Source organism: Pseudorca crassidens, chromosome X (genome assembly GCF_039906515.1).
Source record: "Pseudorca crassidens isolate mPseCra1 chromosome X, mPseCra1.hap1, whole genome shotgun sequence".
Lineage (NCBI taxonomy): Eukaryota > Metazoa > Chordata > Mammalia > Artiodactyla > Delphinidae > Pseudorca > Pseudorca crassidens.
Genome location: NC_090317.1, coordinates 86458354 through 86486028, shown reverse-complemented (window position 1 = coordinate 86486028; position 27675 = coordinate 86458354). Strand labels below are relative to the sequence as shown.

Below are 27675 nucleotides of genomic sequence, written 5' to 3'. Positions count from 1 at the left end.
TCAAATCAACAGAATCAGAAATGAAAAAGGAGAGGTAACAACTGACACTGCAGAAATAAAAAAGAGAATGAGAGATTACTACAAGCAACTCTATGCCAATAAAATGGAAAATCTGGAAGAAATGGACAAATTCTTAGAAAGGCACAACCTGCCAAGACTGAATCAGGAAGAAATAGAAAATATGAACAGACCAATCACAAGCACTGAAATTGAAACTGTGATTAAAAATCTTCCACCAAACAAAAGCCCAGGACCAGATGGCTTCACAGGCGAATTCTATCAAACATTTAGAGAAGAGCTAACACCTATCCCTCTCAAACACATCCAAAATATAGCAGAGGGAGGATCACTCCCAAATTCCTTCTACGAGGCCACCATCACCTTGATACCAAAACCAGACAAGGATGTCACAAAGAAAGAAAACTACAGGCCAATATCACTGATGAACATAGATGCAAAAATCCTCAACAAAATACTAGCAAACAGAATCCAACAGCACATTAAAAGGATCATACACCACGATCAAGTGGGGTTTATTCCAGGAATGCAAGGATTCTTCAATATATGCAAATCTATCAATGGGATAAACCATATTAACAAATTGAAGGAGAAAAACCATATGATCATCTCAATAGATGCAGAGAAAGCTTTTGACAAAATTCAACACCCATTTATGATAAAAACCCTGCAGAAAGTAGGCAAAAAGGGAACTTTCTTCAACATAATAAAGGCCATATATGACAAGCCCACAGCAAACATCATCCTCAATGGTGAAAAACTGAAAGCATTTCCACTAAGATCAGGAACAAGACAAGGTTGCCCACTCTCACCACTCTTATTCAACATAGTTTTGGAAGTTTTGGCCACAGCAATCAGAGAAGAAAAGGAAATAAAAGCAATCCAAATCGGAAAAGAAGGAGTAAAGCTGTCACTGTTTGCAGATGACATGATACTCTACATAGAGAATCCTAAAGATGCTACCAGAAAACTTCTAGACCTAATCAATGAATTTGGTAAAGTGGCAGGATACAAAATTAATGCACAGAAATCTCTGGCATTCCTATATACTAATGATGAAAAATCTGAAAGTGAAATCAAGAAAACACTCCCATTTACCATTGCAACAAAAAGAATAAAATATCTAGGAATAAACCTACCTAAGGAGACAAAAGATCTGTATGCAGAAAATTATAAGACACTGATGAAAGAAATTAAAGATGATACAAATAGATGGAGAGATATACCATGTTCTTGGATTGGAAGAATCAACATTGTGAAAATGAATATACTACCCAACGCAATCTATAGATTCAATGCAATCCCTATCAAACTCTCACTGGCATTTTTCACAGAACTAGAACAAAAAATTTTGCAATTTGTATGGAAACACAAAAGACCCTGAATAGCCAAAGCAATCTTGAGAACGAAAAAAGGAACTGGAGGAATCAGGCTCCCTGACTTCAGACTATACTACAAAGCTACAGTGATCAAGACAGTATGGTACTGGCACAAAAACAGAAAGATAGATCAATGGAACAGGATAGAAAGCCCAGAGATAAACCCACGCACATATGGACACCTTATCTTTGATAAAGGAGGCAGGAATGTACAGTGGAGAAAGGACAGCCTCTTCAATAAGTGGTGCTGGGAAAACTGGACAGCTACATGTAAAAGTATGAGATTAGATCACTCCCTAACACCATACACAAAAATAAGCTCAAAATGGATTAAAGACCTAAATGTAAGGCCAGAAGCTATCAAACTCTTAGAGGAAAACATAGGCAGAACACTCTATGACATAAATCACAGCAAGATCCTTTCTGACCCACTTCCTAGAGTAATGGAAATAAAAACAAAAATAAACAAATGGGACCTAATGAAACTTCAAAGCTTTTGCATAGCAAAGGAAACCATAAACAAGACCAAAAGAGAACCCTCAGAATGGGAGAAAATATTTGCAAATGAAGCAACTGACAAAGAATTAATCTCCAAAATTTACAAGCAGCTCATGCAGCTCAATAACAAAAAAACAAACAACTCAATCCAAAAATGGGCAGAAGACCTAAATAGACATTTCTCCAAAGAAGATATACAGACTGCCAACAAACACATGAAAGGATGCTCAACATCACTAATCATTAGAGAAATGCAAATCAAAACTACAATGAGATATCATCTCACACCAGTCAGAATGGCCATGATCAAAAAATCTAGAAACAATAAATGCTGGAGAGGGTGTGGAGAAAAGGGAACCCTCTTACACTGTTGGTGGGAATGTAAATTGATACAGCCACTGTGGAGAACAGTATGGAGGTTCCTTAAAAAACTAAAAATAGAACTACCACATGACCCAGCAATCCTGGGTACCCTGAGAAAACCATAATTCAAAAAGTCATGTACCGGGCTTCCCTGGTGGCGCAGTGGTTGGGAGTCCGCCTGCTGATGCAGGGGACGCGGGTTCGTGCCCCGGTCCGGGAAGATCCCACATGCAGCGGTGCGGCTGGGCCCGTGAGCCATGGCCGCTGAGCCTGCGCGTCCGGAGCCTGTGCTCCACGGCGGGAGAGGCCACAGCAGTGAGAGGCCCGCGTACCGCAAAAAAAAAAAAAAAAAAAAAAAAAGTCATGTACCAAAATGTTCATTGCAGCTCTATTTACAATAGCCCAGAGATGGAAACAACCTAAGTGTCCATCATCGGATGAATGGATAAAGAAGATGTGACACATATATACAATGGAATATTACTTAGCCATAAAAAGAAACGAAATTGAGCTATTTGTAATGAGGTGGATAGACCTAGAGTCTGTCATACAGAGTGAAGTAAGGCAGAAAGAGAGAGACAAATACCGTATGCTAACACATATATATGGAATTTAAGAAAAAAAATGTCATGAAAAACCTAAGGGTGAAACAGGAATAAAGACACAGACTTACTAGAGAATGGACTTGAGGCTATGGGGAGGGGGAAGGGTAAACTGTGGCAAAGCGAGAGAGAGGCATGGACATATATACACTACGAAACGTAAGGTAGATAGCTAGTGGGAAGCAGCCGCATAGCACAGGGAGATCAGCTCGGTGCTTTGTGACCACCTGGAGGGGTAGGATAGGGAGGGTGGGAGGGAGGGAGACGCAAGTGGGAAGAGATATGGGAACATATGTATATATATATAACTGATTCATTTTGTTGTGAAGCTGAAACTAACATACAATTGTAAAGCAATTATACTCCAATAAAGATGTTAAAATGAAAAAAAAAAACAGGCAAAGAACTTCACTAAGCATAGTATATCTGGGGCCTTTTCATCATGGATCCAATAGCTTCTTGACCATAAAACAGAGTATCAGAACTCAGGCTTTGGAGTGGGAGAAACCTGGAATCAATCATGGTTCTGCCTCTCACTCCTCAGAGATTTGTGGCAAATTACCTAACCTCATTCATTTTTTATTTCATTTGTGAAATCTCACAGGAATAATATGAAAATAAAATGGCAATATACATGTAAAGTACTTAGCACAGTGCCTGGCACAATATAATAATCAATAAATGGAAGCTTTTATTTCCTACCTCTTAATAACCCCTAAGGGCAGCACTATACTAAAGCGCTATACAATAATACTCAAGAAAACATTAAATGATTTTTCAGGAGGAGACTATTTAGTAAAGTTGAAAAGTATATAATACATTCTTTCAAAGTTTTCCAGTAAGAAACCATGGTGGCATTGCTAAAGGGGTATGCTTCAGTGACCAGGGTATCTCTTCTATACTCAGCAGTGCAGAAACATAGCTCAGTAAAATAGTCCACAAAAATCAGGCCTCAAACCTGAAGTCTCTTACTGAGTTCAACGGCTATGTATCATAACCCATGTGTGACCATTATTTCCTTCATAAAATGATAACACATTGATTTAAGCCCTAGGAATATGTATAAAGACAACTGCAAAAGCACTTCTATAGAGATTGAAATTACAGGGAAAATCTCACAAATCTGTGTCCCATATGTACTCCTTCAATATATTTGATATATAATCTTGGAGCATTTGAGTTAAAAGCTCAAGATAAGTTTCCCCCTGTAGCTTATCATGGTTGTATCCATGGGAAATCCAGCATACAATCAGTACTTTGTCAATGACTCAATAATTTCTTCAACTTTTGGAAACAGCAATTGAAAGAATGCATATTTAAATAGTCAGAATTACACAGTAAATTTTCCACTGACAATCTTCTCTCTCTCTCTCATACATGTGTATTCATACCAATAAACATTTACCAAGTGCCAAGCACTGTGTCAGGGTCTGGGGATAAAAGAGCAAAAGTCAGTCTTTGTCCTCAAGGACCCTACAGTTTATTCAAGCTTAAGATATACCACTGCCGCCTTCTAGTTCAAGAAGGTGAACTGAACACCTATATCTCTTGTACTTTCCAAGACCCTGAAAAAGTGATGGTAAAATAGTATAGAAGTACAAATCACAAGTCAAAGACAGGAATGGAAAATGGCATAGCAAATACAAGATTTCAACAATTTCTGACAAAGAGCAAACAGGAAAGAACTAGCTGATAACACAAATCAAAGGAATGCTACAACCTGAAATATGTAATAGAAAGGGTTCCAACCCGGGAGGGAGCTGACTCGCAGGACAAAACCCCAGAGGGGTTCCACACTCAAAGAAGACTGATCCTAAAGAGAGCCAGAGTGAGAAAAGGGCTAAAAACAGGGGTTAACTGAACGTCTGAATTATGACACAGTTGATGAACTCTCCCCCCAAAATAAAGAAATTCCTGCAGATAGAATACCAAATTCAACAAACTAGGAAGAATAAGGGCACCCTAGTACAAAGCCCTCTGCACTCTGGCATTTGGGCCCTCCAAGTGTAAAAGCCAGCTGCCCACCCACTCCCCCCAAAACCAGTTGACAACCTGCCTAGGTACACAGAACTCCCAGTCAGCCCTTCTACTAGGTCATTCTTTAATACGAACAGAATCAGGAGACAGCCATTTTGAAGAAAACGTAACACAGAAAGAACAAGAAAAAAATGTCCTTGGAAGAGCTGAAATAATTCAAGAAACCATTTTTAATTTAATTTTTAAAATATAATCATAAGATTCAAAAATCAAAGAAAGAGGTATATAATGGACAGGTTCACTCCCCAATCTGTTTCCTATCCATTCAGTTCCCCCCCCCACTCTCCCACAAGTAACCACTCATTAGATTCTGTGTAGCCCTCCAGAGTTTCTTACAGCAAATAAGCAAATATAAATATATGTCCTTTTTCTACCTCTCTACACGAAAAGTAGCATAGTATATACCAAGCTTTTTTTTATAGTCACAATAATTTAATATACTGTTTTCCCTGTCAGTACATGAGATTCCCTCATTCTTATTTTTAATACCTATATAGTAATAGTATTTGATTATTTGCTTATGACAGATAAAACTGCATATTTCATTTTGCATATATGTATGTCTGTGTGTATATACGTATATATATATATATATATATATATATATATATATATATATATATATATGTAAATTCCCTGAAGTGGGATTGCTGGGTCAAATGAAATTTGCATTTTTAACTTTTAATGAAGTATACTAATATACCCATAAGAGTACACATAATTCATGTGTACCTTTATATAATGCTGCCAAACTGCCTTCCACAGGCATTGTACCAATTTAAACTCCCACCTGCAATGTGCAAGGTGTCTTTTACCCCACAGCCTTGACAACAAAAAAAAGGTGTTATCAAACATTTTGATTTTTAACACTCTGATAGGTTTAAAAAAGGAATCACGGTGTGGTTTCAATTAGCAATTATCTCATGAGTGAGATTAAGCATCTTTCACATAAACAATAATTAAAGTCAGGAATAAGCCAAGAATTGCTATTATCATTGCTACCACTTACGGAAATAAAATAAGACATACGAATATTGGAAAGTAGGAGACAGAACTCAAAACGTGCAGATTATATGATTACCTGCCTAGAAAATCCAAGCAAATTCAACTAAATAAACTATGATAGGAAGTAACGAGAGAGCTCAGCAGAAAGGCTAAATGCAATATCAACAAACAAATCAATAGCTTTGCTATACATCAGCAATAATCAATTAGAAAATGTAATTAAAAAAACAACTATCAGGGACTTCCCTGATGGTCCAGTGGGTAAGACTCCGCACTCCCAATGCAGGGGGCCTGGGTTCGATACCTGGTCAGGGAACTAGATCCCGCATGCATGCCACAACTAAGAAGTCCAGATGCTGCAACTAAAAGATCCCACATACAACAATGAAGATCCCATGTGCCACAACTAAGACCCGGCGCAGCCTAAATAAATAAATGAATTAATTTTTAAAAAAAAACCTATCCTAAGGTAAGGGTTCCAGGGGCAGGTGGCACCAGGAGGGGGCAGGAAGGGCTGGGTGCTCTGGAAGGAGGGCAGGTCACTGCAATTACTATATAGATATAGATATATAGATATAGATAGTATCCTGCTCATAAGAGCAACAGAGCTATAAAATAATCATCTAGGAATAAACTCAAAAAGAATTATGTAGGGCTTCCCTGGTGGCGCAGTGGTTGAGAATCCACCTGCCGATGCAGGGGACATGGGTTCGTGCCCCGGTCTGGGAAGATCCCACATGCCGCGGAGCGGCTGGGCCCGTGAGCCATGGCTGCTGAGCCTGCGCGTCCGGAGCCTGTGGTCCGCAACGGGAGAGGCCACAACAGTGAGAGGCCCGCGTACCGCAAAAAAAAAAAAAAAAGAACTATGTAACACCTATATAAAGAAGACTAAAATTTTACTGAAGTACATAAAATACACCTTTCTTTGGTAGAAAGACCCAATATTAGGATCTTCACAAACCCCCCTCTGAGATTATTCCAAAGTCAATGCAAGTTCAATAAAAATCCCAAAGAGATGTTTTTGTCCCAAACTGACAAACTGATTTGAAAAGAGTACAAGGAAAGCAAAGAAAATCTTGAAAAAGAACAATGAGAGTTTGCTTTAACAAATATTACTTATAGCTATAGTAAGTTAAACAATGTGGTTTCATCAGAGAAATATACAACTGGATAATGGAGAACAATCAGTAGAGAAAGAGACACATGTATGTATGGCAATGCAGTCCATGGTAAAGATGGCATTTCAAATTTATGAGGAACAGATAGCATAATAAATGGTGTCAGAATAACTGGCTATCCATTTGGGGGGAAAAAAGTTAAAGCCCTACTTAAAATCAGTCACAAAAATAAATTCCAGGTAGATAAAAGGGCTAAACATAAAAAACAAAACTATATAACTATGAAAAGACAATATGGCAGAATATATTTCTAATCTGAAGAAAGGCTCCCTTAAAAAGATAAAATACAAAGACCATTAACAACAACAACAAAAAAAATACATTTGACCATGAACAAGGTTAAAAGACAGGCAACAGACTGGGAGCAAACATCTGCAACTTGTATAGCAAAGCATTAATATCCAGAATGTATAAAGAGCAAGTAAGCAAGGAGTAAGCAAGTAAGCAAGGAGATGCAAATTCAAATAATTCAATATCATTTTTTGTCTATCAGATGAGCGAAAATTATATATCTGTTAATATCACATTTTGAGTGTGAGAAATTCAGTACTCCATGCACTGTTGGCTGATAAACTGGAATAGCCTCTTTATATGGCAAATTCCAAATATCTAGTACATACCTGTCATCCAGCAATTCCACTTCTTAGTATCTACCTGAGAAATATTCCTGTATGTGTACAAATACGTATGTACAAGGATTTTTTACTGAAGGATTTTTTATTGTTTGCAACAGCAAAAAAACTGAAAAGAACTTACATATTCATCTATAAGAGAATGGTAAAATAAAAAGTGGTGCATCTGTACTACATAATAATATGCATCTGTTTAAAAACTGAGAGGTGGTTATACACTGATGTATAAAAATCTCCCACACATATATACTATTGAGAAAAGTGAGTTGTAGTACAACACATACATCATACCTATATGTCATTTATATATTAAATATTATATATAAATACATATATAAAAGACAAAACTTTATGTTTCTAAATGTACTCATATATGTGTAAATGCATATAAAAAAGACTGGAAGGATATGCTCTAAACTGATCCTGGTGGTTAAAGAAGCACGTAGTATGAAATACTATGTATCCATTAAAAAGGATAAAGTGAACATATAAAACTGACACTAAAAGAGCCTTAAGGGCTTCCCTGGTGGCACAGTGGTTAAGAATCTGCCTGAATGCAGGGGACACGGGTTTGAGTCCTGGTCCAGGAAGATCCCACATGCCACAGAGCAACTAAGCCTGTGCACCACAACTGAGTCTGCGCTCTAGAGCCTGCAAGCCACAACTACTGAAGCCCATGCGCCTAGAGCCCATGCTCTGCAACAAGTGAAGCCTGCGCACCACAACAAAGAGTAGCCCCCACTCACCACATCTAGAAAGCCCACGTGCAGCAACGAAGACCCAACGCAGCCAAAAATAAATAAATAAAATAAATTAATTAAAAAAATACTTTGAACCAATTTCTTAAAAAAAAGAGAGAGCCTTACAACATATTCTTTGGGAAAAAAAGTAAGTCATAAAATACACATTTTTTATTTGTATATGCACATGCATATGCATGTAAATACAGAGAAAAAGGACTGTACAAGTTCACAGTCAACTCTTAACAATGATTACCCACTGGGAGGGCAGGAAATTGGGTAAAGGGGGACTTGGTTTTAATCTACCTCTATATTATTTTAATTCGTTAAAGAAGAATTGTCCATCAACAACCTGTACCAAGAACCAGTTAAAGATATTATAATTTCTTAAAATAACTGAAGGAAGGATAAAACAAATAAGGTATGTACAACTTATATCCAAATGAATATTATCACTTAACACTTATTGAGTGCTTTGTGCTAAGCACTGTAAGCCCTTCCATGCATTTTCTCATGTAATCATAAGAATCTTGAGGTAAAATTATTCCCATTTTACAAATGAGGAAACTAGGCTCAAAAAATTAAGTTAAACTTCCCTAAGATTACACAGCTAGTAAAAACCAAGGACAAAATTCAACCCAGGCAACTGACTCCCAAGTCCACTCTTAACTACTCATAATACAGGGTCACATATGACTTGGAGCCACATGCACACACTATACACAATCCTGAATTGCATAGCTACATACACTGCACAACCACATCACATTAGAGGTGCCCATTTTATGTGAAAAAATTTCTGGATCATATTAGAAAAAGAATTGAAATCATCTTCATCTTCTTTCATCATCAAAATTAAACAATTTCGGGCTTCCCTGGTGGCGCAGTGGTTGAGAGTCCGCCTGCCGATGCAGGGGACACGGGTTCGTGCCCAGGTCTGGGAAGATCCCACATGCCGCCGAGCGGCTGGGCCTGTGAGCCATGGCCGCTGAGCCTGCGCGTCCAGAGCCTGTGCTCTGCAACGGGAGAGGCCACAGCAGTGAGAGGCCCACGTACCGCAAAAAAAAAAAAAAAAAAAAATTAAACAATTTCTATCTACCAATCACCTACCCTGGAATCCCTAATTAACACTTTACTCTGCCTAACCCTTTACAACAGTGGTAGCCAAACTACATACAGCCCTCAGGCCAAACCTACCTCACCTCCCAGCCTGTTTTTGTGCAGCAGGTGAATTGAGAAAGATTTTTACATTTTTAAATGGTTGAAAAAAAATCAAAAGAAGAATAGTATTCATGACACATGAAAATTACTCAAAATTCATTATTTCAGTGTTCATAAATAGTGTTATTGGAACACAGCCATGCTCATTCATTTACATATTGCCTATGACTGCTACACAGCAGAGCTGAGTTGTGGCAACAGAGACTCCATGGCCCACAAAACCTAAAGCACTGTATTTACTATCTGGTCCTTTACGGAGAAAGTCTATCAAACCTTTCTTTATAGTTTTCAAAAGAACTTCATCTATTTAACTCAGTTACTCCTAACAACAACGCTGAGAGCTACTTGGTATTTGCCTGAAAATTAAGAAGGCTCAGAGAAGTTTAGTGTCTTGCCCATCACAGAGCTAGTAAGTAAAGGGGAGAATTCTGGAAGCCCAGTTTTCCAGCTCCGAATCCAACATACTTTCTACCACACTACCACTTTCTAAGAACCCAACCCCTTCTGACTAACCAATGAGTTTAGACATTTGGTGCTAAAATTTACCACATGGGGAGAGACATAAATGCTTTACATTGGTGGGAAAACATGTCTCAATTGAGAAACGTTGACGCCAAAAATAGATTAATAGGATACACTGCATTTCATATGTAGCTGTATAATTTATAAAGTATATTTTCTCATTTATTAGCAAAGAAACCCTGCTAAATAGGTAGTGCTTTTGTTTTGTTTAGTAACAAATAAGAAAATATATAGACTTGCATAAGATTATACTAAGGCAAGACCAGAACCCAGGCTGACTCCTACTCCAGGGACATTTCCACTTGGGAACACTGTCTCTTCTCATAAGGAATGTACCTGTTGTTGTTTTCCTTAGAAACAAAAAGCAGTAACTCATATTCTAAATAGTAAGAAACTAAAGTGTTATTTTAGACAGGATAAATTAACAATTTAACAAATAATAACAGAAGGGATACTTTTTTTTTTTTTTTTTCGGTACGCGGTCCTCTCACTGTTGTGGCCCCTCCCGCTGCGGAGCACAGGCTCAGGACGCGCAGGCTCAGCGGCCATGGCTCACTGGCCCAGCTGCTCCACGGCATGTGGGATCTTCCCGGACCGGGGCACGAACCCGCGTCCCCTGCATCGGCAGGTGGACTCTCAACCACTGTGCCACCAGGGAAGCCCCAGAAGGGATACTCTTAACATCTGGATCTCTGTTCAGTCACCTCCTCAAAGAAGGTTTCCAAACTAACCACATGAGCCAAAGAGGCTCCTCCCTAACATCCCAGCACCCTTTAAAAATTTTTCTTCTTGGGGCTTCCCTGGTGGCGCAGTGGTTAAGAGTCCGCCTGCCGATGCAGGGGACGCGGGTTCATGCCCCGGTCTGGGAAGATCCCACATGCCGCGGAGCGGCTGGGCCCGTGAGCCATGGCCGCTGAGCCTGCGCGTCTGGAGCCTGTGGTCCGCAACGGGAGAGGCCACAACAGTGAGAGGCCCGCGTACCGCAAAAAAGAAAAAAAAAATTTTTCTTCTTAGCATTTATTTTCTGAAATATTTGTTGACTGTCTGTCGTCCTCCACTGTAATGTAAGCTCAAAGATGGCAGGGTCATTGTCGGCTTTGCTTCCTTTTCATCTATTCCCAATACATCAACCCTGGCAAACTGGAAGAACACAATAAATATTTGTTGAATGAACAGTAGAACCTACATATACACTGGATAAGTTATACTTATAATTCACAGATTCAGAGTAAGTTATCAGTGTATTTGAAAGGTTCCTTCGGAAATAAACCACGGATCTTCAACAAGAGTTTTTTCTCTTGCCATAAAGACACCTTCAAAGGCAAATTCAATGGAAATACCACAGTAGCCCAGCAGGACAAAACTTATTCTCTGGGCAGCAGTGGATATAATCAGAGATGAACTAGCACCTTATAGGTCTTAAGGCTGATCAAGCAGATTTTCCATTCTTGTATTAAAACACATCCCCTAATTTTTTTTTAATTTCAAATAATTGTCCCTATTTTAATTATGTTTAACTAGAGGCTGAGATTTAACAACCAATTGTGCTGTGCTAAATTTTAATTCTCATTTCTACAAGAAAACAAACTGAAATAATCTTACATTATCCCTAAATAAACAGAATAATATATGGTGATTATAGCCCAAGTTACAAGTAAAAAGTCTCCACAAAGTACTGACTGTTACATGTTTTCATCAAGAAGTTGGCTCACAATAATAAACTATATAACACATACATATGAATTACTTTTAGCATAAATCTAATATAAATTTATGGTAATTATAGGCTAAATCTGCCTTTTTCCCTAGGTTTAAGCAAAGATTTCACCCTACACAAACAATATTCTTTACAAAAAAAATCACTTTACAAAAAAGTAAAGATCACTTTACAAAAAAAAATCACTTATGGGGCAGTCCAGTGGTTAGGACTCTGTGCTTTCACTGGCGAGTGCACAGGTTCAATCCCTGGTCAGGGAACTAAGATCCCACAAGCCGTGAGGCACGGCCAAAAAAAAAAAAAAAAAAATCACTTATGTAACTTTAGCATAAGGATTATCTAGCTTGCCATATTGAAGTTTCCCGATCATAAAAGTTTCATTGACTCATAAAGAGTTTTAGAATCACCACACTTCAAATATAAGGCCTTCAAAAATGCATTTAGAAACATTTCTTCCCCACAACTACCCGAAGAGTGATTAGATATCGCCACAAATAGCTTTACTTAACTAACATACATGTATAGTATTATTTATTATCTATTTTATAGTTTAAAAATCTTCAAGTTAAACTACATGCAAAAGAATGAAGCTGCACCCTTACCTTGTACCAGATACAAAAATTAACTCAAAATGGATCAAAGACTTAAATACTAAAGCCAAAACTATAAAATTCTTCAAAGAAAATATAAATCTTCATGATCTTGGATTTGGCAGTGGTTTCTTAAATATAATACCAAAAACACAAGCAACAAAAGAAAAAGATAAATTGGAGTTCATCAAATTTTAAAACTTTTGTGCACCAAAAAACACTATCAAGAAACTAAAACGAGGGCTTCCCTGGTGGCACAGTGGTTGAGAATCTGCCTGCCAGTGCAGGGGACACGGGTTCGAGCCCTGGTCTGGGAAGATCCCACATGCCATGGAGCAACTAGGCCCATGAGCCACAACTACTGAGCCTGTGCATCTGGAGCTTGTGCTCCGCAACAAGAGAGGCCGCGACAGTAAGAGGCCCGCGCACCGCGATGAAGAGTGGCCCCCACTCGCCACAACTAGAGAAAGCCCACGCACAGAAACGAAGACCCAACACAGCCATAAATAAATAAATAAATAAATAAATATTTTTTTTAAAAAAGAAAGTAAAAAGAGACATACAGATGGCCAACTGGCACACGAAAAGATGCTCAACATCACTAATCATCAGGGAAATACAAATCAAAACCATAATGAGATATCACCTCACACCTGTCAGAATGGCTATTATCAAAAATATAACAAGTGTTGGTGAGGATGTGGAGAAAAGGGAACCCTCATGCACTGTTGGTAGAAATGTAAACTGGTATAGCCTCTATGGAAAACAGTATGGAGATTCCTCATAAAATTAAAAATAGAACTACCATACGATCCAGCAATTCCACTTCCGGGTATTTATCTGAAAAAAACAAAAACACTAATTCTCAAAGTTATGTGCATGACTATATTCATGGCAGCATTATATACAATAGCCAAGATATGGAAGCAACCTAACTGCCCATCAACAGATGAATGGGTAAAGAAGATGTGGTATATATATACACAACAGAATATTACTCAGCCATAAAAATACTGAAATCTTGCCATTTCAACAACATGGATGGACCCAGAGGGTATTATAATAAGTGAAATAAGTCAGACAGAAAAGGACAAATACTGTGTGATTTCACTTATATTTGGAATCTAAAAAGCAAAACAAATGAACAAACACAACTAAACAGAAACAGAGTCACGAATACACAAAACAACGAGGTGGTTGCCAGAGGGGAGGAGGTTGTGGGGAGGAGAGAAATAAGTGAGAAAGATTAAGAGGTATAAACTCCCAGTTACAAAGTAAATGAGTCACAGGTATGAAATATACAGTGTGGGGAATACAGTCAATAATTATGTAATATCTTTGCATAGTGACAGATGATAACTAGACTTACCATGGTGATCACTTTGAAATGTACAGAAATATTGAATCACTATGTTATGAACCAGGAATTAACATAGTGCCATAGGTCAATAATACTTCAAAAACAAACAAACAAACATAGAAAAAGAGATCCGATTTGTGGCTACCAGAGGTGGGGGTAGGGGGATGGGGAATTAGATGAAGGTAGTCAAAAGGTACAAATTTCCAGTTATAAGACAAATAAGTACTAGGGATATAATGTATAACATGACAAAATAATTAATACTTACATAACTGTATGTTATACATGAAATTTTTTGTTTTGTTTTGTTTTTTGGCCGCATTGTGTGGCATGCAGGATCTTAGTTCCCCGAACAGGGATCAAACTCGTGCCTCCTGCATTGAGAGCACAGAGTCTTAACCACTGGACTGAGCCTGCACTCTAGAGCCCACGAGCCACAACTACTGAAGCCTGGGCACCTAGAGCCCATGCTCCGCAACAAGAGAAGCCACGACAATGAGAAGCCCACGCACCACAAGGAAGAGTAGCCCCCGCTCGCTGCAAATAGAGAAAGCCTGAGCGCAGCAAAGAAGACACAACACGGCCAAAAATAAATAATTAATTTTTTAAAACTCCTACAACTCAACAATAAAAAGATAGACAACCGAATTTAAAAATGGGCAAAGGACTTACATAGATATTTCTCCAAAGAAGAAATTCAAATAGCCAAGAGCACATGAAAAGATGTGAAATGGGGGCTTCCCTGGTGGCACAGTGGTTGGGAGTCCGCCTGCCGATGCAGGGGACACGGGTTCGTGCCCCAGTCCGGGAAGATCCCACATGCCACGGAGCGGCTAGGCCCGTGAGCCATGGCTGCTGAGCCTGCGCATCCGGAGCCTGTGCTCCACAACGGGAGAGGCCACAACAGTGAGAGGCCCGCGTACCGCAAAAAAAAGATGTGAAATGGGAATCAAAACCACAATGAGATATCACTTCACACTACTAGATGGCCATAAAACACACACAAAAAAACAAAAACCCCCAAAGTAACAAACGTTGGGAAAGATGTGAAAAAATTGGAACCCTTATACACTGGGGATGTAAAATGGTGCAGCCACTGTGGAAAACAATTTGGTGGTTGGTTCCTCAACAAGTTAAACACAGAATTACCATATAACCCAGTACATACCCAAAAGAATTGAAAACAGGTGTTCAAACAAAAACTTGTACACAAATATTCATACCATCATTGTTCACAAAAGCCAAAAGGTGGAAAGATCCCAAATGTCCATTTTGAATAGATAAACAAAATGCAGTATATCCGTACAATGGAATATTATTCAACCATAAAAAGGAATGACATACTGATACATGCCACAGTGGGAATGAACCTCAAAAACATGTAAAGTAAAAGAAGCCAGACACAAAAGACCATGTACTATATGATTCCTTTTATATGAAATATCCAGAATAGACAAATCAATAGAGACAGGAGATCAGTGGTTGCCAGGAGCTGAGGGAAAAGAAGAATGGGGAGTGACTGCTTAATGGGTACAGGGTTTCCTTTTGGGGTGATGAAAATGTTTTGGAACTAGATGTGCAACATCATGAAGGTACTTAATGCTACTGAATTATACACTCTAAAATGGTAAATTTTATGTTATGTGAATTTTATCACAATAAAAAGTTACAAGGTTAAAACACAGAAAACAATTTCTTCATTTCTAATTTTTAAAAAGTTCATGAAAAAAATAATATATTCCTTGAAGAAAGGGGCATTAAAGGCTCACTTTTGCAGTAAGTTAATCTCAACATTTTCCAAACCAGATATCTCATGACAAGTTCTACCAAAACAATTAAAACTGGCATCAAATTCTACTTTTGAAGCTTTGGGAATTTCTGTATGAATGCCTTTATAATAGATGTCCTTTACAGCTATCAAATATGTCCTAACAGTGCCATAAATTTTATGATCTCAAACAAAAATGGAAAAGACCCACCCCTCTGAAAGTATTCTGGCTTTTAGCCAAGAGACATAATCAGGTATACCTGCAAATAGAGCTGGTCTACTTATACTTAGATGGGAGACAGAGAAAGGAAGAGTTTTTTCTTGCACACAACCCCCCCCCCACACACACACACATATACACAAAAATGTAGGCCCTCCGTTAATTATTTTTAAGTTATTTATCTGACTAGAAATGTGATAGCAATAAAACAGTTCTCATCTTTACTTCTGACTACTCTGGTTCTGTGCAACCATTGGCTTTATCATTTCCTGGCTAAGTGATGGACAGGTTAATGAAAAGAAATTCCCCTAGGGAAGAAAGTTAAAGTCCACATTACAGAAATTTAACTCCTAAAACACTACAGAATAATTACATCAACAAATGTAGACTTGTGATATGGGTGGGGATCAACATTGGTCTAGAAGTCAGAACTCCAGGGTCGACCACTTACTTACTAGGGCAAGTCTTATTTTTCTGAGCTTTATTTTCTCTCTCAGGTATAAAAAGGAAAATAACTTTCCTGCCTGCTTCCCAAAAGAAGTACAGTAATAAAAATATGTACAAGGTGTGATAGGACCACTAAAGAGGGGCACCTAACCTAGCCTGGTGGAGGATGCTGGGAAAAGGAAAAAAGGGGGAGCAGGAAAGGCTTTCAGGAATAGCTAATGACAGAGGTTAGTATAAAAAGAATGAATTCAAATTCAAAGGGAGGGGGAGAGATCAGAAGCAAGAGAGACGAACACCACAAATCTGCTTATGCTATTCCCTCCTTGGTAAATAGTCAAGGGCTCCTAACTCTGCAGGGTAGTCCTTCATCCCAGCCTCAATCTAAGATTCCAGACTTATCTCATTCCACTCCCCAAATATACCATGCCTACACTTTCTTGCCTCAATACTTGAATGTTCTTCCACTCCAGGAACATCTAGTTAGAAACTGGGAGACGAGTTTGCCTGCCAGAATTGATGCAACATTTCCAGGGTTTCATGGTGCTTTTATACTTCTACTCTACTGCTTAATACACTAAGTATTCATTTAATCTAAGAGAATATGAACATTGTATTAACTTTTATATTTAAACTCTGGGTAGCCAAAACAAGGATTACACTCTTTCCAACATCAAAGCAGAATAAAAGAAAAAGGGCATGGGAATGTTCTCAAATTTGCAACATTTCCAAGATCAATGAATATATGTCAGTAAAGTTTGTAAAAAGTAACCATGAAAAGTTAAAAATCCATAAACTATTACTCTTGACCCAGAAAAGAATGAGACCATCACAAGGCATCCTTAACAGAAGATATGAATTTAGAGAACAGCACGTCCAAGTAATCTGCTGTAATTTAAACTCACACCAAAAAGCAAGTGTCAATTTTCAAACAAGATAAATTCAGATTAACGAAAAAAATCATGTAGAATTATTTTAGCATTCAAAATCAGCATTTTAGTTATCCTTTAATGCAAGGTATCTTTCCTTTGGACTGTTGACAATTTTTAAATTCATCAATTCAAAGGATAGAGACTGTCTAGAAAACACCTGCTGCTCTGTGTCATATACAGAGACCACTTTAAAAGTTCTCTTGGTATTACAACTTACTATAGATGAAAAACAGGTAACAATGCCTCTCAAAATTGAATGCAATCACCACCACACAGAAGATTTTCACAACTTAAACGCTATTATCATACAGTTGCTTCAGTCCACAGTAACTCTTAAGAAGGAATAGCCATACCACTTGCATCTGTTTTGAGGGTTCAATTTCATTTTAACAAGATCTACCAACTCGCAAGATAGGGAGATACACACGTGCAGGATTTCCACCTACACCCCACTACATAAATGTTTCACCATTCTTAACTAGTCAAACAAAACCTCTTTCAGTACAGTGAAGCCACCTCACCACTTTTATCCTAACCCCATCATACCATCTCCTCCCCATCCCCAACCTGTCAGTCACAAAACACACCGTTCCCAAATAATACCTCTCAATCTCCTTGAACCTAACCCATTTACACAACCAGGTAGCAGTATCCCTCACAAGATACAGTCCTATCGACCTTCACACATCAACTGAATCTCTAAATTAAATCCACTTTCCCTCACCCCATTATATACTGAAACTCAACTTCGAAAACCCGAAGCGATCTTCCCTTTCAGTAGCCTCAACCTCACTTAAATGACCACTCAGTCCTTTGTCAAACGTCACCCGGCCCCCTCATGTAACCGCCTCACCTTCTCTGTCCCCTAGTCTCCCATGAACTCCCAAAGTTGCCACCCCCCCCCCCAACGAAAAAGACAAAAAACGTACCTCAACCTTAAACCTGCCCTTCCCCACTTTCCCCCTCTGATTTTCCTCTCTGCCTGTTGGCTCACACCGAAAGCAGCTCCGACAACCCTGAAGACCCGAGCCCGGCCTCGTCCCACACGTCTTAGTGACGGCAATCACCCTGCCTCGGTCAAGCCGCCCCCACTAGGGCGCTTACTCTGAACAGACTCTTGGCCGCCGCTGCCTCCCTCCATTCATCCCCGGCCCATTCATCTCTCAACCCAATCCCAGACACGCCCCCCGGCCTCCTCCCTCACTCCCAGCTTCCCGGCCGGCCCGGGACCCTCACCAGATTAGAGGCTCTCGCGGAGGGTGACTCTCTTTTCGGTTCTCCCTCGCCCTTCTTCAAGCCTCCGCTCGCCCCTCGGCTAGCTACACCGTAGAACACACAGATACACAAACCGCCTCCTCTGATGCCGCTTACTCCCCTCCTCGATGTCTCGCGCTCCGCTCCGCGTCGTGTGCGCGTGCGCGCGCGAGCGTCTCCGCGCGAGCCCACCCGGCCAGCTACGGCCGGTAGGTAAAGAGCGGGCGGGGTTAGGGGAGTGGGGTACGATCGCAAGCTCGCGCTCGCCCGAGAGCTGGGCAGGCGCACGCGTACACCAGTCAGGGAATTCAGATGGAGAGGAGAGGGGGACGGAGCGGGGCGGGGAAGGGAGGGGAGGAAAGGAGGGGGGAGGGGCGGGGAAAGCCGACTGAGCAGCCCCAACTCCGAACAGCCCCTATCGCTGCGAGGTGCCGAGTGGCTAGCCAACTAGAGCGTGCGCACTCTTCCCCCGCCCTCCTCAGCGCAGCGGGAGAGAGGGATGCGCGTCGAGAGAAAGGATTCTCTCCCTTCCGAAAAGAAAATCTGTAAGGAGCCACGCGTGACACCTCCTGTGTGTTCAAAAGCTCTCTCTCCACGGCTGCGTTACCCTCTTCCCCTCCAAAAAAAGAGTCCAAGCACACACTTGTTCTTAGCTACCCACCGCCCACTCAGTTCTCCACAAGATGCTAAATGCGGTCGCTCTACCGTGATGTGGTACCCCCAGCACCTTTTCAACCACCACCCCTAACTCCATTTTTCCAACTCTCGGCTTCTCTCGCGAGACCCATACCTGCCGGCTTCGGGATTAGAAGTCGAAGCACAGATTTACAAATACCTGTCTCCCGATTACGTTGCGAGGGCAACGACCATGGCATGTCCCCCCTACCCCCCCAGGACCGCAGTGCGCGCGCGCGGGGGCTGGGCAACGACGAAAGCGGGGATGGGAAAGGAAAGCTATGAAACGGATTTTTGACGGCATGTAACCGCTAGGCCTGGGCACGTGCCCTGCGCCTCGCGGGCGGGTGCGGTGTACCCTGGGAATTGTAGTTTTTGTTCCCACCTCCAGACCCACTCCCACCTCAACCTTACTTAGGCCTCCGTCCGAGAGGGGGATTACTGACGCCATTTTGCGAGGAACAATGGCCCTCGGCCCAGGCGGTGGCGGGTGGGGGAGGGAATAATGTTCTAAGGGTTATGTTAACCTCCCCTGGCCCCTCGATACCATAGCAACCCCTCAAAAACCTGGCCACGCCCCCTCGCAGCTCCGCCGGGCTCCAAGACTTCGCGCATGCGGAAAGGCCACCTCCCCCTGAAGCTACCTTTAACCGTCACCTAAAGTCCACTTCCCAGATTCTCTAGTTGGTAGTGACTGCTAACTTCTTCGAGCTTTCACTACATGTTAACCTCTGCGCAGTGGCTTTATTTAAGAACTGCTTCCTGCACTGTCAGGTGCAGTACAGAGTCCTTTCTGTCATTCTCCCAAGAGCGATCCTGGCTCCACAGAGGAGGAAACTGAGGCTCAGGAGGGGAAAATGGACAAGTTCACACAACTATGTTTGGAGGAGTCAGAACTTGAACCCAGGTGTGTTCACTCCAGAGCCCATGAACTTTTAAATCCCTCAGGTTGCATCTGGTGTCAGAGACCCTGAACAAAAGCTCCTAAAGGGCGGGATTGCCCCTCAAGCCACAGCAGGATGCCTTGAGGGTAGGAGGCTAAATGGAAAATGCCAGGCTAATGTTTTCAAATGCCCAGCCTCAGGGCCCTATCACTGAGCTATATTAATCTCTCCTCTCTCCACCATTTTCTTTTTTTTTAAACATCTTTATGGGAGTATAATTGCTTTACAATGGTGTGTTAGTTTCTCCTTTATAACAAACTGAGTCAGCTATACATATACATATATCCCCATATCTCCTCCCTCTTGCGTCTCCCTCCTACCCACCCTATCCCACCCATCTAGGTGGTCACAAAGCACTGAGCTGATCTTGTGCTATGCAGCTGCTTCCCACTAGCAAGCTATTTTACGTTTGGTAGTGTATATAAGTCCATGCGAGTATCTCACTTCCTCCCAGCTTACGCTTCCCCCTCCCCATGTCTTCAAGTCCATTCTCTACGTCTGCGTCTTTATTCCTGTCCTGCCCCTAGGTTCTTCAGAACCATTTTTTTCTTTTTAGATTCCATATATATGTGTTAGCATACGGTATTTCTTTTTCTCTTTCTGACTTAACTTCACTCTGTATGACAGACTCTAGGTCCATCCACCTCACTACAAATAACTCAATTTCGTTTCTTTTTATCGCTGAGTAATATTCCATTGTATATATGTGCCACATCTTCTCTATCCATTCATCTGTCGATGGACACTTAGGTTGCTTCCATGTCCTGGCTGTTGTAAATAGAGCTGCAATGAACATTGTGGTATATGACTCTTGTTGAATTACGGTTTTCTCAGGGTATATGCCCAGTAGTGGGATTGCTGGGTCGTATGGTAGTTCTATTTTTAGTTTTTTAAGGTACCTCCATAGTGTTCTCCATAGTGGCTGTATCAATTTACATTCCCACCAGCAGTGCAAAAGGGTTACCTTTTCTCCACACCCTCTCCAGCATTTATTGTTTGTAGATTTTTTGATGATGGCCATTCTGACTGGTGTGAGATGATATCTCATTGTAGTTTTGATTTGCATTTCTCTAATGGTTAGTTATGTTGAGCATTCTTTCATGTGTTTGTTGGCAATCTGTATGTCTTCTTTGGAGAAATCTCTATTTAGGTCTTCTGCCCATTTTTGGATTGGGTTCTTTCTTTTTTGGAAATTGAGCTGCATGAGCTGCTTGTAAATTTTGGAGATTAATTCTTTGTCAGTTGCTTCATTTGCAAATATTTTCTCCCATTCTGAGGGTTGTCTTTTCGTCTTGTTTATGTTTTCCTTTGCTGTGCAAAAGCTTTTAAGTTTCATTAGGTCCCATTTGTTTATATTTGTTTTTATTTCCATTTCTCTAGGAGGTGGGTCAGAAGGATCTTGCTGTGATTTATGTCATAGAATGTTCTGCCTATGTTTTCCTCTGAGAGTTTTATAGTTTCTGGCCTTACATTTAGGTCTTTAATCCATTTTGAGTTTTTTTGTGTATGGTGTTAGGGAGTGTTCTAATTTCATTCTTTTACATATAGCTGTCCATTCTTTTACATGTAGCTGTCCAGTTGTCCCAGCACCAATTATTGAAGAGGCTGTCTTTTCTCCATTGTATATTCTTGCCTCCTTTATCAAAAAATAAGGTGACCATATGTGTGTGGGTTTATCTCTGGGCTTTCTATCCTGTTCTATTGACCTATATTTCTGTTTTTGTGCCAGTACCGTACTGTCTTGATTACTGTAGCTTTGTAGTACAGTCTGAAGTCTGGGAGCCTGATTGCTCCAGCTCCGTTTTTCTTTCTCAAGATTGCTTTGGCTATTTGGGATCTTCTGTGTTTCCATCCAAATTGTGAAATTTTTTGTTCTGCTTCTGTAAAAATGCCATTGGTAGTTTGATAGGAATTGCAATGAATCTGTAGATTGCTTTGGGTAGTATAGACATTTACACAATGTTGATTCTTCCAATCCAAGAACATGGTATATCTCACCATCTGTTTGTATCATCTTTAATTTCTTTCATCAGTGTCTTATAGTTTTCTGCATACAGGTCTTTTTTCTCCTTAGGTCGGTTTATTCCTAGGTATTTTATTCTTTTTGTTGCAATGGTAAATGGGAGTGTTTTCTTAATTTCCCTTTGATATTTTTCAATTTTAGTGTATAGTAATGCAAGAGATTTCTGTGCATTCATTTTGTATCCTACAACTTTACCAAATTCATTGATTAGCTCTAGTAGTTTTCTGGTAGCATCTTTAGGATTCTCTATGTATATTATCACATCGTCTGCAAACAGTAACAGCTTTACTTCTTCTTTTCCAATTTGAATTCCTTTTATTTCTTTTTCTTCTCTGATTTCTGTGGCTAAAACTTCCAAATCTATGTTGAATAATAGTGGTGAGAGTGGACAACCTTGTTTTGCTCCTAATCTTAGAGGAAATGGTTTCAGTTTTTCACCATTAAGACCAATGTTGACTGTGGGTTTGTCATTCATGGCCTTATTTTGTTGAGGTAAGTTCCTGCTATGCCTGCTTTCTGGAGGGTTTTTGTCATAAATGGGTGTTACGTTTTGTCAAAAGCTTTTCCTGCATCTACTGAGATGATCATATAGTTTTTCTCCTTCAGTTTGTTAGTATGGTGTATCACATTGATTGATTTGTGTATATTCAAGAATCCTTGCATTCCTGTGATAAATCCCACTTGATCATGGTGTATGATCCTTTTAATGTGCTGTTGGATTCTGTTTGCTAGTATTTTCTTCAGAATTTTTGCATCTATGTTCATCAGTGATATTGGCCTGTAGTTTTCTTTCTTTGTGACATCTTTGTTTGGTTTTGGTATCAGGGTGATGGTGGTCTCGTAGAATGAGTTTGGGAGTGTTCCACCCTCTGCTATATTTTCGAAGAGTTTGAGAAGGGTAAGTGTTAGCTCTTCTCTAAATTTTTGATAGAATTTGCCTGTGAAGCCATCTGATCCTGGGCTTTCGTTTGTTGGAGGATTTTTAATCACAGTCTCAATTTCAGTGCTTGTGATCAGTCTGTTTATATTTTCTATTTCTTCCTGGTTCAGTCTCAGAAGGTTGTGCTTTTCTAAGAATTTGTCCATTTCTTCTGGGTTATCCATTTTATCAGCATATAGTTGCTTGTAGTAATGTCTAATGATCCTTTGTATTTCTGAAATGTCAGTTGTTACTTCTCCTTTTTCATTTCTAATTGTATTGATTTCAGTCTTCTCCCTTTTTTTCTTGATGCGTCTGGCTAATGGTTTATCAGTTTTCTTTATCTTCTCAAAGAACCAGCTTTTAGTTTTATTGATCTTTGCTATTGTTTCCTTCATTTCTTTTCATTTATTTCTGATCTGATCTTTATGATTTCTTTCCTTCTGCTAACTTTTGGGTTTTTTTGTTGTCCTTCTTCTTCTTTCTCTACTTGCTTTAGGTGTAAGGTTAGGTTGTTTATTTGAGATGTTTCTTGAGGTATGATTGTATTGCTATAAACTTCCGTCATAGAACTCATTGTGCTGCATCCCATAGGTTTTGGATCATCGTGTTTTCATTGTCATTTGTTTCTAGGTATTTTTTTATTTCCTCTTTGATTTCTTCAGTGATCTCTTGGTTGTTCAATAGTGCATTGTTCAGCCTCCATGTGTCTGTATTTTTTACAGATTTTTTCCTGTAATTGATATCTAGTCTCATAGCATTGTGGTTGGAAAAGATACGTGATACAATTTCAATTTTCTTAAATTTACCAAAGGTTGATTTGTGACCCAAGATATGATCTGTCCTGGAGAATGTTCCATGAGCACTTGAGAAGAAAGTGTATTCTGTTGTTTTTGGATGGAATCTCCTGTAAATATCAATTAAGTCCATCTCGTTTAATGTATCAGTTAAAGCTTGTGTTTCCTTATTGATTTTCATTTTGGATGATCTGTCCATTGGTGAAAGTGGGGTGTTGAAGTCCCCTACTATGATTGTGTTCCTGTCGATTTCCCCTTTTATAGCTTTTAGCATTTGCCTTATGTATTGAGGTGCTCCTATGTTGGGTGCATAAATATTTACAATTATTATATCTTCTTCTTGGATAGATCCCTTGATCATTATGTAGTATCCTTCTTTGTCTCTTGTAATAGTCTTTATTTTAAAGTCAAGTTTGTCTGACATGAGAATTGCTTCTCCAGCTTTCTTTTGATTTCCATTTGCATGGAATATCTTTTTCCATCCCGTCACTTTCAGTCTGTATGTGCCCCTAGGTCTGAAGTGGGTCTCTTGTAGGCAGCATATATAGGGGTCTTGTTTTTGTATCCATTCAGCCTCAGCCAGTCTATGTGTTTTGGTTGGAGCATTTAATCCATTTACATTTAAGGTAATTATGGATATGTATGTTCCTCTTACTATTTACTAAATTGTTTTGCGTTTCTTATTGTAGGTCTCCTTCTTTTGTGTTTCTTGCCTAGAGAAGTTCCTTTAGCATTTGTTGTAAAGCTGGTTTGGTGGTGCTGAATTTTCTTAGCTTTTGCATGTCTGTAAAAGTTTTGATTTCTCCATCAAATCTGAATGAGATCCTAGCTGGGTAGAGTAATCTTGGTTGTAGGTTTTTCCCTGTCATCACTTTAAATATGTCCTGCCACTCCCTCTGGCTTGCAGAGTTTCTGCTGAAAGATCAGCTGTTAACCTTATGGGGATTCCCTTGTATGTTATTTGCTGTTTTTCCCTTGCTGCTTTTAATATTTTTTCTTTGTATTTAATTTTTGATAGTTTGATTAATATGTGTCTTGGCGTGTTTCTCTTTGGATTTATCCTGTATGGTTTTCTCTGTGCTTCCTGGACTTGATTGACTATTTCCTTTCCCATATTAGGGAAGTTTTCAACTATAATGTCTTGAAATATTTTCTCAGTCCCTTTCTTTTTCTCTTCTTCTTCTGGGACCCCTATAATTCGAATGTTGTTGCATTTAATGTTGTCCCAAAGGTCTCTGAGACTGTCCTCAATTCTTTTCATTCTTTTTTCTTTATTCTGCTCTGTGGTAGTTTTTTCCACTATTTTATCTTCCAGGTCACTTATCCATTCATCTGCCTCAGTTATTCTGCTATTGATTCCTTCTAGAGAATTTTAAATTTCATTTATTGTGTTGTTCATCATTGTTTGTTTGCTCTTTAGTTCTTCTAGGCCCTTGTTAAACGTTTCTTGTATTTTCTCCATTCCATTTCCAAGATTTTGGATCATCTTTACTATCATTACTCTGAATTCTTTTTCAAGTAGACTGCCTGTTTCCTCTTCATTTGTTTGGTCTGGTGGGTTTTTACCTTGCTGCTCCATCTGATGTGTGTTTCTGTGTCTTCTCATTTTGGTTAACTTACTGTGTTTGGGGTCTCCTTTTTGCAGTCTGCATGTTCGTAATTCCCGTTGTTTTTTGTGTCTGCCCCCAGTGGCTAAGGTTGTTTCAGGGGGTTGTGGAGGCTTCCTGTTGGAGGGGACTGGTGCCTGTGTTCTGTTGAATGAGGCTGGATCTTTTCTTTCTGGTGGGCAGGACTGCATCCAGTGGTGTGTTTTGGGGTGTGTGTGACCTTATTATGATTTTAGGCAGCCTCTCTGCTAATGGGTGGGGTTGTGTTCCTGTCTTGCTAGTTGTTTGGCATAGGGTGTCCAGCACTGTAGCTTGCTGGTCGTTGAGTGGAGCTGGGTCTTAGCATTGAGATGGAGATCTCTGAGAGAGCTTTCACTGTTTGATATTATGTGGAGCCAGGAGGTCTCTGGTGGAGCAATGTCCTGAACTCGGCTCTCCCACCTCAGAGTCACAGGCCTGATGCTCGGCCGGAGCACCAAGACCCTGTCAGCCACACGTCTGCCAGTGTTGGAGGGTCTCCTGAGGAGGCAGGGAGTGGCTGTGGCTTACCAAGGGGACAAAGACACTGGCAGCAGAATTTCTGGGAAGTACTCCTTGGCGTAAGCCCTCCCAGCATCCACCATTAGCTCCCTGAGACCTAGGTGTTTGTTTTATGGGATAAAGTTTTCAACATGTAATTAAAGCTGGTCTTCCTAAAGCCGGGCCGCCTGCAGCAGCAACTTCTTCCAGCCCCTCTTCCATCTCCCCATTTTCTTTTTCCTACTGTACACCTCAGAACCTCAGCCCTTTTCAGCTTTAAAAAAAGACAATAAATTTAACTGTGGAGTTTCTTAAGTCCAAATGGAGTGGAATGGTCGGAGACCTTGTAGCCCTGTTTCTTGTCTCTGCATGTTTCATCTTGAAGGTCACTTATTAATCCCAGTATTGCCAGAACATATAAGGAAACCAGACCATGCGTGCTGTTAATAAATCCAACCCCCCCTTCCATTTTTGACAATGGAGGGAGACTTAGGGAACGAAATTCAGGACTATGAGGTCCAGCTATTCCACCTGTGGAGATCTTCCTTCCTGGCTAAATTTGTAAGAGCAAGGTGTGATTTCTCCAAAGAGTGCAACCACCTTACCTGAAAGGTCTCTGCATTCCAAATTAGCTGTAGAACGGATGGGGTCTCCCAAACTCCTTCTTTCCTCACTGTCCCTGAAGATAGTCCCTTTTCCCTGCTGAATTGTTTACTACTATGGGGAAAACAGGAAGCATAGCCAAATAACCACCAAAGTGCAGTGCAAAGGTTACAAAGTTACTCCAAGCTTTAGTAGGTCCTAACTCCCACTGAGATGGTAACTAGAAACTTTTGCCCAACCATTTTTTATTTCTCAATGTCACCCTACTCCCACCACCACCACACACATCTATCCACCTTTAGGAAAATCAACAGGTACTTCCCTCAGTTGTGTCCTGCTCTTCTTCATTTGTTTCTGAGCCTTGTGATGTTAGCCCTTCAACCTGCTCACATGTGAACCCTTCTGAGAAGGTCCTCTTCAACAGTCAAACATTTGCTAAATAACTACGAAGTAGTATGACTTTTACAAACCTCAGAAGTTAGAAAATCAAGTAAGTCTTCTCCCCATCCAAATACAGACCCTTCTCAATTTAGATCTTTTATTGACAGATGTGCCCTTCTATTTGAAAAAAACCTGTCCATAACTCAGCACAAATGCCATTGTAGGCAGAAAGGGAAATGGGCAATTATAGCTAGTCAACAATGTACGGCAGGGTACACTCCCTTCTGACCTGCTGGTTTCCACTGACTCTCAAATGTCATTTGTGATATTTCTATTCACCAGATAGAAACTTTGATTCATATTAACCATTTGTAATTTGGCTTTACATTATTCTGGGAAAACATCCTTCCAATAATCTAGTTAATCTTATCTGAGGGCTCTGGTGCCAAGAAATTAGCAAAGGCTTCACTGGACCTGTTTTTCGACACCAGCATCCCACAGGGGTAGGAATGGGGTTAGTTTCATGGCCCTACTAGCTTTTGATCTCCTCCTTACCACACAGATGGTAACTCCTTCAATGAACAAGATGGAACTGAGATGAGCATCAAAGTTTACAGTTAGCTGACTACCACAGCCATGGGTAGAGTAGTGACTGTTTCTGGAACTCAGTTTCTGACCATGAGCCCTCCTTTGACCAGGTTTTTGGAAAACAATATGTCATTCTTGT

At 40.1% G+C, this 27675-nt stretch overlaps 1 protein-coding gene across 1 annotated transcript in view; it reads right to left on the bottom strand.

The window, feature by feature from the left end:
- Window positions 1–18752, bottom strand: part of WNK3 (WNK lysine deficient protein kinase 3) — a 185234-nt gene extending 166482 nt beyond the window's left edge. The window contains exon 1 of the mRNA XM_067722538.1: window positions 18463–18752. The gene's annotated coding sequence lies outside the window, so the exon portion shown is untranslated. The remainder of the gene's footprint in view (window positions 1–18462) is intronic.
- Between the last annotated feature and the right edge of the window lie 8923 nt (window positions 18753–27675).